Below are 6,000 nucleotides of genomic sequence, written 5' to 3'. Positions count from 1 at the left end.
AGATAAGTGGTGGTCTTGACGACCGTGATGCTTCCAGAACATGGCTAGCACTCTTGCCTTTTAAAGGAAGGCAGTTACAGTGCAGACGGGCTTTGATCTCCTAAATTTTGAGAGAAGAGCAACTTGCTTGAAGTGAAAACTGTCCAGCTTTCTGCTTCCATATTCTGCCTCGAAAAAGAACCATACGAAAGCCCGGACTGTACATTGATTTGAAGTTATTTGCCCTTACATGCATGAAAGAAGGACTCAAAAAGAGGTGGAAGCAGTGAATTCATTACAGAGAATCTCAATGATCCTCGCTGATGAATTGGACATAACTACAATTGGACGAGGGCAAGAGGAGGTGGCAGGACTCGTGCCCACCCTGACTGCCAAATTTGGAGAGCTTTGGGATTCCTGTTCCTTTCACAATTTAGGCAGGAAGGCCTGATTATTTCCCATATTGTGAGAGTCATTCCATTTCCCTTGTTGTCTCTGAATATATCACACTCCCTGGATGCTGTATCAATTCTCCATGCTAATGGTCATCTCACGCTCCAGCCACCATATAGAGTTGTTTTTCATGTCTGGATATTCTCAGCTCTCATATCTTACTATCATAATTTCTTATTCAAAGATGAGAGAACTTTTTGATAAAGTCCAATTAAAATCTGTCTTTTCATCAGCCTGGTCTGTGATTCGGACCTTCACGTTGTTTACACTGTTTTGATTTATTTGCATGCTGAGAGATTCACAAGAAGTATAGTTGGCTCAGAGATACAATTCCAACGTCCATCAAGCATTTCACTTCCATGCAGGCCTCCAAACCAATCAGCTGGGACAAAATGGGAAGCATGTTCCCGAGGAGCATAAATAATGCAGCAGACACATGAAGCTTTCACGTGTAACAGGGGTGAAGGCAATCACTGATCAGAGCAACCAATTCCCAACTAACAGAAAAAGATTCAGAGATAAGTTGCATATAACACAGAGACATGATGAAAGAAAATCCTCAGATTTCCCCAAAGATCCAGAGAAATGTTATGATCACCAACATTGTACATGGGTAGGGAATTCGAATGAACAACACCTCCTGCTCTCCAAATGACATACACCATTCCCAACCAGAAGTTCGCAAGAGAATTTTGGATTGCCATCCACCAGTTTAGTGCATGTTGCCATTTCCTATACTTCAGAGAAATAAGAATTGCTCACATTACATATTCAAAGATATTTCCTGTCTTGGGATTAAGTGGAGTTGCTCAAGGTCCAGACATTGTCTGCTTTTTGATGGATGTCTCTCTTGATTCTATCATCCATAATGCTGTTGCTGTGCTTGGGTGAAAAATATTTTCTCATGATGAATCGGAAGATGATACACCTCTAGGGAACTGTTTGCTCAGCCATGTCTTCTAAAAGATGTGAAAGCAACATCCGAGATTCTGTCAGGCCCCATCCTTCTTAAAGCAGATACAGTGTGCTAGGAGATGTGGAATAGAAGATGTCAGGACAAAGGAGTATGAGAGAGAGGCACCATGACATCCCCATGCTACTCTCCATCTGCCCGTAGTAAATCGAAGGGAAAACTACTGTCTCCACTTAGGTTATTGTCTAAAGGACAGAGACTGGCAGCTTGGTAGAAGCAATCAGGAAGGAAAGGTGTCATTGTAAGACAAGCCAAAATAGAGGAAGGAAGAAACAGGTAAAGGTTGGATGGAAAGGGTGGGTATGCTAGGTAGTCTGCATAATGTGGCTATCAAGGCAGACAGTGTTGTGTGGAAAACTTAGCATCCCTGATAACTTTTATTTCTCTACTGTTACAGGACAGAATCCTGGAAGTCTTCTTATTCTTCATGCAGAAAAGGTAAGCACCGAGTGTCTATCTCTTGGCTCAATCATTTTTGCAAAGTCTGGGGATTTCTAAAAGTCCCATCTTGGACTTCATAATTTCACAGAGTTTAAGTTCTAAGGTGATACTCTCTTGACCATTATGTTTTTGTTCCTGCCCATGTCCTTAAGTCTATCACTCTTCATTTTTGACATACTAGTTCTCATAGAGGGGAATTCACTTCTCAGCTAGTGAAAAATTTTAGAAATATCACCATTGAGTGACCTCAGGTGTGTGAAGGTTATTCAAAAATGTCTCTTAAAACCACCATTCTATTCAATCTTTCTGATGTATGGTAAATTTGGGATGCTCAATTTTCATGTATCCCATGATTTAAGGGTTTTTCACCTCACCTCCATTCACCCAACACTTCTTTCCACCCGTTTTGAGCAGTCCTCTTCTTGAGAATTGCCGGCGAGCCCACCCTTGAATGTAGCCATCTAGCATACTGAGAAGCAAGATAAGTGTTTTGCTACTCTGTCTTTAATTTATGTGATTTCAGAAATTTCCCCCTTTCAGTTTCACAAAAAAAATCTTCAGACTTCCAGGTTACTGGTGCATCTGGGTGTGTTTCTTTTCATGGAGAGCCTCTCCAAATGGCAGCTTGATCATATATATTTTATAAAAAGCATTTTATCTCAAATCTGAAAAGTAGGTTTGTGTGGAGCGATTGTGGGTTCCAAAGCTCAGAGAAAGGATCAGAGTCAAGTCCTATATAATATTTACCTAATATGGAAGTTGAAGCTGAACCTTTGTTAATATTCATGAAATAAAAGAGCATGTTGTCACAAGAGACACACAAACACAAAAAACTCTACCAGAAAGATAAAATTGATTTTAAATTCATTGGTTATAATTGCCTATTATTGTTGGTTCCGCTGGCTTTCCTCTCATGACAAGAGGGCAGAGACAGCCATGTGGTTGAGGTTGTTAGGCTAAGAATTTCAACATGAAAGCAACATGGACACTGGCAAGACTGACTGCAATGTCCATAGAGGTAAACTGAGGAAAGAATTGGCTGCTAGAAAGGGTGGAGGATAAGGCATAAAACAATGTTGATGATCATGATGATGATGATGGTGATTTTGATGGTGATGGTGATTTTGATGATGATGATGACACACTGAAATAGGAGGAATTGGAAACTATCAAAAACTTCCATCTTGAATAGGTAATCAAGAAATCCAGGAACATTTTTGCCCTTTGAAACATATTAAGTACACCCCTGTATTTTTGTTGCATTTTATTTTATACTTTTCTTCTTTTTGTCCATGAAGCTAGTTGTCAAGATCAAATTCAATTCATCAAAATTCATCATGTGTTTATCTTGTGTTCTGTTCCTGTGGCACAATAGAGTGTTGATATTTGTTGATGACTAATGGGCTATAACGTATAGGAGAAAATGTCTTCATGATCTCCTTGATGCCTTACCTCAGTTGAGATCCTGAGAAAGAAGCCTGCCGCACAATGCTGATCTTCCTCTTCAAAGCCAAAGAGTCTATCTTTCACTGCTTTCCAGTGTCACTGGGGATGCTCATGTGTTCAAAGCTGCCTTCTCTGGATCGATGATGACAACAGGTTTCTGAGGACGCTGATTGACTCAAACATAACCCCTCTGAGGTCCAGATAAGTGGTGGTCTTGACGACCGTGATGCTTCCAGAACATGGCTAGCACTCTTGCCTTTTAAAGGAAGGCAGTTACAGTGCAGACGGGCTTTGATCTCCTAAATTTTGAGAGAAGAGCAACTTGCTTGAAGTGAAAACTGTCCAGCTTTCTGCTTCCATATTCTGCCTCGAAAAAGAACCATACGAAAGCCCGGACTGTACATTGATTTGAAGTTATTTGCCCTTACATGCATGAAAGAAGGACTCAAAAAGAGGTGGAAGCAGTGAATTCATTACAGAGAATCTCAATGATCCTCGCTGATGAATTGGACATAACTACAATGGGACGAGGGCAAGAGGAGGTGGCAGGACTCGTGCCCACCCTGACTGCCAAATTTGGAGAGCTTTGGGATTCCAGTTCCTTTCACAATTTAGGCAGGAAGGCCTGATTATTTCCCATATTGTGAGAGTCATTCCATTTCCCTTGTTGTCTCTGAATATATCACACTCCCTGGATGCTGTATCAATTCTCCATGCTAATGGTCATCTCACGCTCCAGCCACCATATAGAGTTGTTTTTCATGTCTGGATATTCTCAGCTCTCATATCTTACTATCATAATTTCTTATTCAAAGATGAGAGAACTTTTTGATAAAGTCCAATTAAAATCTGTCTTTTCATCAGCCTGGTCTGTGATTCGGACCTTCACGTTGTTTACACTGTTTTGATTTATTTGCATGATGAGAGATTCACAAGAAGTATAGTTGGCTCAGAGATACAATTCCAACGTCCATCAAGCATTTCACTTCCATGCAGGCCTCCAAACAAATCAGCTGGGACAAAATGGGAAGCATGTTCCCGAGGAGCATAAATAATGCAGCAGACACATGAAGCTTTCACGTGTAACAGGGGTGAAGGCAATCACTGATCAGAGCAACCAATTCCCAACTAACAGAAAAAGATTCAGAGATAAGTTGCATATAACACAGAGACATGATGAAAGAAAATCCTCAGATTTCCCCAAAGATCCAGAGAAATGTTATGATCACCAACATTGTACATGGGTAGGGAATTCGAATGAACAACACCTCCTGCTCTCCAAATGACATACACCATTCCCAACCAGAAGTTCGCAAGAGAATTTTGGATTGCCATCCACCAGTTTAGTGCATGTTGCCATTTCCTATACTTCAGAGAAATAAGAATTGCTCACATTACATATTCAAAGATATTTCCTGTCTTGGGATTAAGTGGAGTTGCTCAAGGTCCAGACATTGTCTGCTTTTTGATGGATGTCTCTCTTGATTCTATCATCCATAATGCTGTTGCTGTGCTTGGGTGAAAAATATTTTCTCATGATGAATCGGAAGATGATACACCTCTAGGGAACTGTTTGCTCAGCCATGTCTTCTAAAAGATGTGAAAGCAACATCCGAGATTCTGTCAGGCCCCATCCTTCTTAAAGCAGATACAGTGTGCTAGGAGATGTGGAATAGAAGATGTCAGGACAAAGGAGTATGAGAGAGAGGCACCATGACATCCCCATGCTACTCTCCATCTGCCCGTAGTAAATCGAAGGGAAAACTACTGTCTCCACTTAGGTTATTGTCTAAAGGACAGAGACTGGCAGCTTGGTAGAAGCAATCAGGAAGGAAAGGTGTCATTGTAAGACAAGCCAAAATAGAGGAAGGAAGAAACAGGTAAAGGTTGGATGGAAAGGGTGGGTATGCTAGGTAGTCTGCATAATGTGGCTATCAAGGCAGACAGTGTTGTGTGGAAAACTTAGCATCCCTGATAACTTTTATTTCTCTACTGTTACAGGACAGAATCCTGGAAGTCTTCTTATTCTTCATGCAGAAAAGGTAAGCACCGAGTGTCTATCTCTTGGCTCAATCATTTTTGCAAAGTCTGGGGATTTCTAAAAGTCCCATCTTGGACTTCATAATTTCACAGAGTTTAAGTTCTAAGGTGATACTCTCTTGACCATTATGTTTTTGTTCCTGCCCATGTCCTTAAGTCTATCACTCTTCATTTTTGACATACTAGGTCTCATAGAGGGGAATTCCCTTCTCAGCTAGTGAAAAATTTTAGAAATATCACCATTGAGTGACCTCAGGTGTGTGAAGGTTATTCAAAAATGTCTCTTCAAACCACCATTCTATTCAATCTTTCTGATGTATGGTAAATTTGGGATGCTCAATTTTCATGTATCCCATGATTTAAGGGTTTTTCACCTCACCTCCATTCACCCAACACTTCTTTCCACCCGTTTTGAGCAGTCCTCTTCTTGAGAATTGCCGGCGAGCCCACCCTTGAATGTAGCCATCTAGCATACTGAGAAGCAAGATAAGTGTTTTGCTACTCTGTCTTTAATTTATGTGATTTCAGAAATTTCCCCCTTTCAGTTTCACAAAAAAAATCTTCAGACTTCCAGGTTACTGGTGCATCTGGGTGTGTTTCTTTTCATGGAGAGCCTCTCCAAATGGCAGCTTGATCATATATATTTTATAAAAAGCATTTTATCTCAA

General features: G+C 40.6%; 1 non-coding gene across 1 annotated transcript; it reads left to right on the top strand.

The window, feature by feature from the left end:
* Positions 1–3,426: 3,426 nt before the first annotated feature.
* Positions 3,427–3,491, top strand: LOC121455189. The gene has a single exon (XR_005975449.1). It is a non-coding gene; the product is annotated as a small nucleolar RNA SNORD109A (small nucleolar RNA).
* The last annotated feature ends 2,509 nt before the right edge of the window (positions 3,492–6,000 follow it).

The sequence above is a fragment of the Microtus oregoni genome, unplaced genomic scaffold (assembly GCF_018167655.1).
Source record: "Microtus oregoni isolate MIOR12 unplaced genomic scaffold, Mior012 000000F_ref0000247, whole genome shotgun sequence".
In the NCBI taxonomy this organism is placed as follows: Eukaryota; Metazoa; Chordata; class Mammalia; order Rodentia; family Cricetidae; genus Microtus; species Microtus oregoni.
Note: the sequence above shows the minus strand (reverse complement) of the source record. Positions and strands in the feature narration are given on the sequence as shown.